Genomic DNA, 12,052 nt, shown 5'->3' with positions numbered 1-12,052 from the left:
GGTCACATCCCTTTGCTTCTCTAAGGTATTTTTACTGTGGGCTCTAATTTTCTGGCTCCCATTCAGTGACCACATTTGCTTTCCGAGCACCAAGTTATCTTCTCATTTTATGAATGTGGGCTGACACAGATGCCACCTGGCAACATGAGAAGATGCTGAAGGAAAGGAAAGGCCTTGTAGATGAAGACCGCAAACTGAGCTCAGGCTCTGAAACCCTCCAGTGCCCAGCTTTCGGGAGCTAGGAATGGTCATTACATCTATTCTTAGGATCAACATCTCAGAGGATGTCTACACCATTGCTTTGAGGTAGACATTCTGGGAATGAGATTTAAGAGTGGACCCTTACTACCCAGTGGACTATTTGGTTTCATCTGGAGATGGATTCTGCCATCCCCAGAGTGTCTTTATGTGCATGCATGCACGTGTACACACACGTACACACAGAAGACTAAACAGGGTCAGCCTGCTGGTCTGCATGTAAACAAATTCACCCTCAATGACTCCTTCCCCTCCCTCCTGCATTCTGGGTTGGCCCTCAATTCTAAGTAATGCTCTTACATCACCCAGTCCCTTTTCCAATGGTTAAACTGAAGCTTCCTCTCAGTATTGAAAAATCGTTCACACTAAGACTTGATGACCCCTACCGTTTCTGTTATCTCTGAACTTCTCTTGACTCTTCCTCTCGCATCAGTAATGGGCCCTAACTCACCTCTCCTCTGGGACCACTTCTGTCATCATGACTGTAGACCTTAGCCTCCACATGATGGCCTATCTACCATTTTGGCTTCTCAGTCCTTTAGCTCAAATGACTGTTTAACCACTTTAACCTCAGACAGCCATTCATGTGGTCACTTCCTAGACATATTTTTATCATTAGAAACTGTGCCACTTGTAAAATCTCCAGTTCATACTTTGAACTTGCTGTTCACCCTTACAGTAATTTCTTGCTAATATTTCCCCTCCAACAGTTCTTTAACCCCACTGACTTCTCTATCACATTACTATCATTTTTATAAATTGTCTCTGCTTCATGTCCTAACTTTCCTCTTATTATCCTGCCCAAATCCCATAATGCACCACTCAAATAACTGCCTTTAAAACACCTTATTTTCTTTGCCCTAGTCTCTTTCTGTTACACTTGCCTGGCAAATAACAACCACAATTACACTCAGATATACCTTTACTGTACATAGTCTCCTATGCAGATAAATTTTACTGGAGAAAATTAGCAAGAGTTAATTAGCAACAGTTAGCAAATGTACTAACTGGACTCATGTAAAATTTATGACCACAAATATTACATGGGCATTCAATATTGTATAGCAATCTTATATGCTTCTTCAGTAAATTAACTTTCCCACTCTTCAAAATGGCTATTTCATACTTTTCTTTTTTCTCAAATCTCCACCACAGTCTTCTCTCTCTACTCTCTGCTGATAACTGCCTCAGAATTCAAAGGTAAAAGTTGCAGTGAGATCAAAACAGTCTCATCTTCCCACTATCAATTATGCCAACTTATCCACAGCATATGTTCTAAATCCCTGCTTGTGAAAATGAAAGCAGTATCCCTGTTATTAACAAAGAAAACACTTTTCCTTGTGCATTGGATCCCATCTTATCTCAACTTCTGAAGTACTCTGAGGCAAGTGTCTTCTAACGTGACACAACTGGGGCCCACAGTTGATCCATAAATCAAAATGCTAATTAAAGCTGGGTATGAGGAAAGTCCCCTGGAAAAGGAAATGGCAATCCACTCCAGCACTCTTGCCTGGAAAATCCCATGGACAGAGGAGCCTGATAGGCTACAGTACATGGGGTCGCAAAGAGTCGGACACGACTGAGCGACTTCACTTCACTTCACTTCACTTCATCATTAAAATAATTATAACTAACGTATACCATTCATTCATTTGCCAGTCTTTTGCAGGACAAAACTTGCAGTTCTGGTTCTCCTTTTGCATACATTGTGTCATCTATAAATTTTAGTTTTTTTTTTTTTCTTTTCAGTTCAGGGAGAATGAAAAGATGCTTAAAAATGATCTGAGGCCAACATCCTTGATTGTTATGAGTTTCCCAATTATTTATAGTTGTGTTGCTCATAACAATAGATAAATGTTTTTAGTAACTTACTAAAAAAGTCTTTTCAAAGCATTCAGCTAATGTTTCAAGCAATTTTTTCAATGGTTTCTTCATTTTATGTAGTATTTCATTACATTACATAACTATAGTAATGAATACAATAGGCTGTACTGGTTGACTAGGGCTGCCATACCAAAACACCCAGACTGAGTGGCTTGAAAAACAGAAATTTATTTCTTACAGTTCTGAAGGCTAGAAATCCAAGATTAAGATATCATCAGGTTTGGTTTCCTTGGAGGTCACAGGACAGGATGAGATGATGGCCTTTGGCTTACAGATGGGCACCTTTTGGCTGCTGTCATATAAGGTATTTTCCCTCCGTGCACATGTTCCTGGTACCTCTCTTCCTCTTCTTAAAAGGATACCAGTCCTATTGGCTTCCTAGGTGGCACAGTGGTAAAGGATCTGCTTGCCAGTGCACAAGACACAAGAGACTTGGGTTCAGGAATGGCTACCGACCCCAGTATTCTTGCCTGGAGAATCCCATGGACACAGGAGCCTGGCGGACTACAGTCCATGAAGTTGCAAAGAGACAGACATGACTGAGCACAGCACCTACTAGATTAGTGCCCCACATTTAGGATCTCATTTAACTTTTCAGAGCATCCTTAAAGGTGCTATCTCCAATTACAATCCATTGGAGGTTATGACTCCAACATAATGGACTGAGGTGGAGGGCAACATTAAGTCTATAAATTAGGCTTAGCAGTTTTGAAGGTGAATTACAATTGCATCTTTGTAAACAATAGATCAAACTGAAAACCACAATTATTCATGGGCTTCAGAGTATGAAATACCAGTCATGGGGATCACTGCTTTACCCCCCTACCCCCCGAAAAAAATGGACAAAGACTGCTAATCCAATCTGAAGTAGAGGTTGATTAAGAGAATTTCAATCATACTAGTGTATCTACATTATCAGATTTTTCCCCTCTACTAAATGAGTTACATCTCTTTATAAATATGGTTTAAAATAATATTTTAGAAAAGATTTTCAAAATGAACCCTTCCTTGGCCCCCATGTCCTTCGGCTGCTGCTCTATTTCTTTTCTCTTTCCTCCCCTCCCAATCCCTCTTAACCCATTTACTCTCTCTCAAGTCACAAAAGAACTGTACATATTTGGTGTCCATATTTATTTCATCCTTTGCTATCCACTCTGATTGGGCATAATGGTCCTTTTCAAGGTCACTATAACTTTCATCTTGCCAAAGTCAATGGTTAATTTTTTGTTCTATCTTGAATTCTCCTTGGATATTTACAAAGTCGATTGTTCCACCTTTTAAAAAATGTTTTAATTTCTGGCTCAGTGACAGCCTCTCTCCTGTTTTCAATCCCCTACTATCACATTAGCCTGCCCGTCTTGGAGTGTCCATGGCTCTGTCCTTGGCTTTCTCATCATCTTTTTTTACATTCTATCCTCAATGTAATTCTCATCCCATCTAGACTTGAAAAACCACTCTGACATTCATAATTCTACATCTCTTTTCTCATGACCACACTCATATATCTAACTGCCTATCTAACATCTCCACTTAGATGCTGAATGGCTTCTCAAATGGAAATGGACCAAATTAGAATTTGTGCTTCCCACTCCCAGCTTCAATACAGAAAAGTCTCTTCTTTGCAGCCATTCCATGTTCAGTAATGAGGCCACAATATCACCAGTTACACAAATCAATGATGTAGGAGCCACTCAGATTTCCTTTTTGTTCCTAACATTCTACACCCATTCCTTAGAAAGTCCTATCAGTCCTTCTCCGGAACCTATCCCAAATCCCACCTATTCTTATCATCTCCATGCCACCTTTCTTTTTGTAGCTATCTATCTCTCCCCTGGGTCGCTTCCACAGCTCTAAGTCATCTTCCTGTCCCCATTCTTGCCAGTATAACCACTACAGTCCATTGTCTACAAATAAGGCTTCTAAAATGTAAACCGGATCATACCCCTCCCCTACAATAAAATTCTATAATGGTCTCCATTATTTTTGAACAAACTCTAAATTCCTCCACTGAACTACAAGGTGATCTGACCTCTACTGACTTTTTGATCTCACGCTTCTTTATTCTCTTCATTACCCACTAGCTTTCAGTCAAACTGGCTTTCTGTCCACCCTTCAAACACACCAAACTAGTTCTCTTCTGAGAGCCTTTCCATATGTGGATTCTTCTTCTTGAAGCATTCTTTTCTTAGATCCTTGCAGAGTGGCCTTTGATTTTCTTGTCTGATTGAATAAACGTAAATGACTGCTATGACTAACTGCACTGTGCAATTTTTTTAAAGGCCAGGCAAAATCTTAACCTAAATGAATTTAATTTTATGAATGGAAATGAGGGTGTCATTATGTTTGATGAAGGAAAAAGGGAAGTACAGTAGCTTTCTAGGCTGGACCAGTCAGACCACACTTTCCTGGTTTTCTTGCTTCCTACCTTCACTTTTCTGCTTGTGGAAATTCAGTCCTGGTAAGTTCATGACTTGGACCTCCAATGTCAACCCAGTTCACCATAATCTGGGAAAACTTTCTACTTGCTATCTCCCTGCCATCCTCTGGACATCTCCTTGGGATATCCTCCCAGCCAGGCCTCAGAACCAGCTATATAATATGCGGGGCCCAATGAAAAATGAAAATGTGAGGTTCCTTTTTCAGAATTATTATGGATTTCAAGATGGTGACAGCAGAGCATTAAACCAAGAGTGAATTCCTTCTAAATACAGGACTCTGGTGATTGCATAGGTCACATACCTTTGAAGTTAGTTTCTTAGGCCCTTCTTTGACATCAGGCTCATTTTCTTCCTGATGCATCTTCTAAAACACCTTTCAATCTCTCCTCCATTCTGACTTCTCTCTCTTGATTCCTGCCCCCAATACAACAGTAATCCAATGTGTGAGAGGTGAAATGTTAGAGTGGAGAGAATCATGGGCAGAAGGAGCTGGAAGCTTGAAAAATCAGGGAATGAGGGTAGAAACACAAAGCCTGGCAGGCAGGAAAATAAAAATGCTTGCTCACATTGTGGCAGGTAATAATCACCCAGGGCTTTAAAATCCCTGGATTCTGATATTTTGATATCTCTATAATCCTCCCAATTAGTTTTGTTCATATAAGGGACTAGACCCATAGTAAGAATGGTGCTTTGTTACAGTTAATTAGCTTGCCTTTATTGTCATGAATTTTATCCTTTTTACATTGCCTAGAGGAAAAAAATCTCTCTTGTTATTCCAGATGCATGAGTCTATTCGCCTTAATCTGTACACAAACTGAACTGTACAAATTTCCACTGTTTCTTTGCCTATTTCTTTTCACTGGGAGAGATTCATTTTGAAACTGAGTTCACACTTGAAGAATGAAGCCCAGCTCATTGCCAGCAGGCCTGGAATTCAGCTATTTTCAGTGTAACCAGGACTTGAGCAAAGCTTAGATGAAAAGTAAAATATTGGGGCAACCAGAAGGAACTGTGTAGACTCAAGAGACCTTTGTGTTAGTGTTTTCCCATCAATGGCTACTTATATTTGATGGGTCAAGTGTAATTTTCTCCTCTTTCCGTCTGGCATTTCTTCAAATCATGTGTGTCACCACTTAAAGGCAGTCAGGTCACTAGAGGTACTTTCAATGCTTAAAATTTTCAGGGAATCTCATTTTCATATGAAAAAGAGGCTACTTCTTTCTTTCTTTTTGGGACATCACAGCTGTCTCTCTCCTCTTCCCCTAACTTCCCAGTGACTTAAAAAAAAAAAAAATTAGTCTGCCTCTGACCTATTTTGGTGACTTGGATCTCCATGGAGATGCCTGGATTCCTAATATAAAATATCTTCTGTCCAGTTCCAATTACCCATTTACTTGAACAGTGAAAGCTGGCACAGAGATATTTTTGAGGAGCCAAAAAGCTAGAATACAAATAATCTGAGGTGACAGTGGTGCCACTGCCTCTTGGCAGTACCTCACATGTTCTTTAAGAAACCTTAGTTCTAAAGTATGCCACCCTACTCTCAACAATGACCTGTGCCTCTCATCCTTTCTATAGCATGAATCCTAAGCCTAACTTTAAACTGACACCAGTCACCTAAGCTCTTTCTCCAGCCAGCCATGTTGGAGGGTTAGTTCACAGTCTATAGGCGCCTCCATGACAATTTGATGCATGAGTAAGTTTGGGTCCCCCTGGTCAATATAAGCTCCAACTGTCCCTAAGCAGAAAGCAGGAAAGAAATCTCTGAGCCAGAAATCAGCAAATAAGAGTAAGCCATTCACAGGGTAGCCGAGGGCACACAGAGGCCCTGTTGCGGGCTACCAGACCATGCTGAATGGAGTGTGCAATCAGCTTGCCTCTGTGCTGTGAGGAACAACCCCGCTGCCGTCCACGGTCACCAACTCCCTGCCCCTCACCCCAGGTGTCTGTATGCATCGGGGTCATCGCAATCTGCAAGACAAGAATGAGAGGAAGGAGAAACAACCCCACACCTTTGACCCAGTGCTACTTAAGTTCCTAGTGTGCCTGCTCTCCAAGAAGCCACTCAGATATGAAGCATCGACAAATGAATTGATTAATGAAGACTTAGGAATAGCCTATTCAATTATTAATGGGATTCCCAACATGATACCACAGGCAACTAGGATGACACATCAAAATAAGAAGCAAGAAGAAATGGAGCATTAGATCATATTTAAAAACAACAACATGCAACTAAATATTGTAAATACCATCTACATTTTTTAAAGTCAGAGTGGCAGGTAATAAGTGGAGGAGAAGAATATTTCTGTCTCTTCCTATGTTGACTGTTTTTATTCCATTGGTAATCTTTGGCAGGACTGTTTTACTTGGCCTCTGTGAAAGAAAAGTTCCCACGGGGCTGCACTAGCACTGTGCTTTTACAGTCTGCTCTTGCCGATTACCATACCTGTTTATGTGTTCTTCCACCTTTGGACTTGGATGGGTATTAAACATTTCAGGCATAATTAATGCAATCAGAGCCAAGATGGTATATCCTAATGATATGTTTGAATGTCTATCTCTGAAAGCTCAACTACATGGAAATACTGAAAACCCACTTAATTTGCAGGAAAGTTGCTTTGCCTAGCTTCTGTTAAAGGTTTAAGGACTATGGGAGGAGGATTAAGCTGCAGAGGTTTCTTCATTGCACTTTGGTTTTGCCCATGTTTTTTGAAGGTTGTCATTTATACCTCAGGTATCAGAAGAAACATTTCAACAAAGTGCCTTGGAAATTAACAGCCCCAACCATCATCTGATGACTTACCCCATTCATAATTAAAAGTTCCCAATTTAAAATTTTATGTTTATTTTAGATTCAAAGTCTTTGGTAGAGTCACATGTTCAGGACGACTGAAATAATTCCAAAGGAGCAATGTTGGAGTAGCTTAGAGAAATGCATTTGAACTAATGTGATATAAAATTGTAATGAAATTAAAATTACATGGACTTGCCAAAAGTCAGTTTGTAAAATCACCTTCATTTCTTTGGCATCAAATGCTTACTTTAGTTATAATAAAATAAGATATTGATGCTTTCAAAAAAAAAAAAAAGAGTAACCCATTCAGACTAGATAGAACAGAAGAACATTTCTTGAAATGTAAAAGTAAATCACTGAATCCATAAGTAGGAAGTGGACCTTAGGAGACGTGGCCAGACACAGGCTCTCCCCTCCCCATCTCTATTCTCTCTCTTCACCTCTCTCACTCATTTGCTCATGTACTCAACATCAGTATACATAGTAGGCAAGAGTGTGGACTCTGGCACTAGACTTTCTAGGTTTCCATCCTAACTAATCTGTGCTTCAGTGTTCTCTTCTGTAAAATAGTACATCAGTTCACTTCAGTCACTCAGTTGTGTCTGACTCTTTGCGACCCCATGAACCACAATACGGCCAGGCCTCCCTGTCCATCATCAACTCCAGGAGTCCACCCAAACCCATGTCCGTTGAATCAGTGATGCCATCCAACCATCCTATCCTCTGTCATCCCCTTCTCCTCCTGCCCTCAATCTTTCCCAGCATCAGGGTCTTTTCCAATGAGTCAGCTCTTTGCATCTACCTCAAGGTATTATAAGGATTAAATGAGTTAATACATATAAAGTATTTTGCTCAACACTTTGTATCTATTAAGCTCCCCTCAAACTAAGCTTTCTCTGCTTGTTTATCAGTACTCATGACTGAAGCACAGTGATCCCTGTTTTGGTTTTTATAAGGTCCAGAGCTCTCTGTTAATTGACTCTGGTATACTAGGTGACTAAAAAAACAAAAACAAAAACAAAAAACTCTATGCAGTATTAAATCACAATTAGATTTTTTTTTAACCAGTTGAAACTAATCAGAGTAAACAAATACTATAAACCTATAGAACTGAATTCTGAAATGATATTATGACTTAAATACTATGAATTCCATATTCCCAGGAAGGTAGCCATTCTAATCCAATTGTCACTTGCCAAAGGGGGTGGCACTGGAGCCATATTAGCAGAAGCTAATACATCATTGTGTCACACGAGTGTATGCTCCTTGGTTTTTGTCTCGTCACAACAAAGATTTGGAGTGACGGACATTAAAGCCCCCTCGGCGTGTCACAGCTCTCGGGTCTTGGACAGACTGTGTTATAGCTCTCAGGTCTTGAACAGACCGTGTTATAGCTCTTAGACAAATCAGTGTTAGAGCTATTTTATTTAGAAGATAGCAGGAAAATCCATCTTCGAGACGTGAGGGTACGTTGATCCAAAGACGCAAAGAGAACAGCGCCTCAGTGCGCAGGAGAGAGAGAGAGCCCTTGGCTCCTCTTTTTATATGTTTTTCCTTCTCCCTGGGCCTGCCCTATACAAATTGGGCTTAGTCAGGCGTGCTGTTCTGCCTGAAGTTCTCACTCTAGTTCTCAGACATTCCTTTGTTCTATTTTCACGGGCTTTTCCCTTCCTTGTCTTTTAGCCACCGGCATTTTGGACTCCTTTTCCCTATTCTAACTACCTAACAATTGCATGACAAGCACTGTTCTAGGAACTGATATGTATTAATTCATAAAAACTCCAAACTAGTCACTACGAATAACCTCACTTATAAATGAGGGCCTATTAGGATGAAGAACTGAAAGTCATGGAAATAATAATAGCAGAACCAGAATTTGAGAAAAGACCCATGGCCTTAACTAGCTCCTCACAATCTCACCCTCGGGAAGGAAGCTGACTGTCAGAAAGGAAGCAAAGGCAGATTTAAAAAGAAAGGGACTATAGACAGGGAGGAATGATTAATCTTTCTTATTCAGAAAAATCTTTAGGGTGTACATCTTTGAAGAAAGTAAAGTCTCTGTCTATGTGAACTACGTTAAACCCTGATGTGATGTGAAACCCCAGGAAGCAGAATTATCTGACTCTTAAGTCATCATGGACAATGAGTAGCTAGAATCATAGATTCAATACTAATGAGTCATGTTGATCAAATTTGCATTTTGTTACGTTCTTAAATACAATTATCTATAGGCATTTGTTCAAAATCCTTCCGAATATATATACAGGTATTTATATGAATGCATTTATATGAATGGATATATATAGCCCTATGTATATATGTGTATAACATATGCATAAATGTCTTATGCTGTGAGTTATATGGCTATGTATAGTATCATGAGAATTCATGATAATTCAAATATCACATAAGATTAAATTTAAAAGTATTAAGACCTGACTCATTTAAATTCTAGTAAGGTTAAAAAAAAATAAAATGCGCCTCTAGGCACAGAGTTACAGTCTCTGATTTTCAGCTTCAGATCATCTACTGAGCTGATAAGAATAGAGAGATCTTTGACTTTTTATAAACTGCAGTATTTCTCTTTTCCTCCCTGGGTCTCTATCCATCTTTATTTTTCTTCTCTCCAAAAAAAGAAATCTTATTATAATTCCTTTACCTAACACTTCTCACCCCCACTGGCATCAAACAAAGCTGCCACTTCTGAAATGCTTCTTTGTTGCAGACACAAACCTTCTCTGCACATTAAGAATCAAAGACTAAAAATTCATCTGCAGCTTTTCCAGCTCCCAACGGATAACTTGAACCCCTGCAAATTCGATCCAGTCATCTCAAAAAAATCCTGAGAATTTAACATCTGAAAAGAACCCATATTCAGTACAGTGTCTTAAACTCCTTCAAATTCTACATGTAAAATCACTATGCTCTAAAAGGTTTCAGATTAATTTGTTCCAAAAATATTAGACTGCCACCCACATTCAAACTGACTTGGTGTGGAAGGAGAATGTAATTTAAGCAAGACTTATGTCTGCACTTAAAAGTCTTAAAATTAAGAAGTAAAGTCTACCCACAAACTATACATCACGGGAGAAACTATCAAGGATCAGGGTAATTATTCTATATCCTTTAATTGTCATGTCACACATTTGAAAACTATAATTTTTAATGGCTTGGTGAAAAGATTGAGTAACACCAAAATAAATGAGCAGTAGTTACAATAATAGAGCACAGAAAAAGAGTATATACGTGTACGGGGGACACATTCACAGAATAGCATTATCATTTCCTGTCAACTGTTCGGTTTCTGCCAACCAATCAGCACACTACTGCCTGACCTTGTCCTTTTCAGATAATCCGAAGCAAAGTTCTCAGAGGTTCTGGGGAAGAGGCAATCTCTCTTTCATGCCTTGACTTTGTTCTGCCCTCTTTGACTCTGTTCTACTAACTTATTTCTTACATCAAATTGTGCCAAACCCTGCCCCATATCCCATCGCATCAATACGCAGCACGGTAATGTTGCATCACCTCAACTGTAAGGAACTATATCGTATACATCTGCATCAGCTTGGGCTCTTTTGTTGCCAGTGAACAGAATAACCAGTCATTCCAGCTTGCCCAGAAATGAGAGGTTTCGGGGATGCAGGACTTTAAATGACAAAATGAGGAACTCCCTCACTATAGATAGGAAATTCAATTCAAACTGGCTCAATTTAAAAGGAAAATCATGAGCTTACACAGAAGGGGAACCATGCAGCTTTGGGAATGCCTAGATCCAGAGGCTCAAAGATCATCCAAGTAGTCTCTTTCCATTTCTTGGTTCTGTCCCCTACCCCCTACCTCCTCTCATCCTATGCTGGTTTTCATCTCAAATCCCACACAGCAGCATGTCAGTCCCAGGCTAAAAACCTCCCAGATTCAAATGTAGGAAAAAAAAAATTAAAAGTTATGCTTCTCTCTTCTATTCCCAACAATCTGAACAAGGGCCTAGTTTTTATTGGTCCAAGATGGATCATGCACCCATTCTTAAACCAAATCCTGAGCCAAAAGGAAAGAAATGCTGGTTTGCACAGGCATAGGTCACATGCCCACTTATGCATCTAAGATTGGGGTCAAGCCCACCCAAACAACAGGAACTAAGAGAGAAGACATGGCTGCTCCTCCAAAGGAAATGCCAAAGTAAACAAAAGTAGATTCTGGGAAACCAATAAATACATTAACAATTCATGCAACAAAATTTGGTGCTATCCCTGAGCCAGGATTATGGAGAATAGATACACTGAAAAGTACTGGCTTTAGAAAATGTTGTAGTTGGGAGAGAGAATGTTGATGGGAGGGACAGTTGACCTAAGGGTGATGGGTAACAGAGCTAGGCAGAAATGGTGGGTGCACATCAATAATTGGGTAACACTGATGCTATTGATCTTAGGATAGTTTTTCAGAGATCTTCTGTTGCTTTTACTATGCTTCACAGTGAAATTTTCTGAATTTTTCAATTGCTCATTTTTGTTACTAGGCAAAGGCATTGTATGTATTAGGTTGGTAAAAAAGTAATTGTGATTTTGGTCCGTGAATTTTAAATCATTATAACTAGGCTCAAACACATCTTTATTAATCAAAATAGTAACTATTACAATCAACACATTTTTGCCAAAAAGAAATATGTTTGTTTATTCCT

At 39.5% G+C, this 12,052-nt stretch overlaps 1 pseudogene; it reads left to right on the top strand.

The window, feature by feature from the left end:
- Nucleotides 1–5,134: 5,134 nt before the first annotated feature.
- Nucleotides 5,135–7,091, top strand: LOC120864474 (annotated as a pseudogene).
- The last annotated feature ends 4,961 nt before the right edge of the window (nucleotides 7,092–12,052 follow it).

Source organism: Oryx dammah, unplaced genomic scaffold (assembly GCF_014754425.2).
Source record: "Oryx dammah isolate SB20612 unplaced genomic scaffold, SCBI_Odam_1.1 HiC_scaffold_5, whole genome shotgun sequence".
NCBI classification, from domain to species: Eukaryota; Metazoa; Chordata; class Mammalia; order Artiodactyla; family Bovidae; genus Oryx; species Oryx dammah.
The sequence above is the reverse complement of the archived record's forward strand: the minus strand, read 5'-3'. Positions and strand labels throughout refer to the sequence as shown.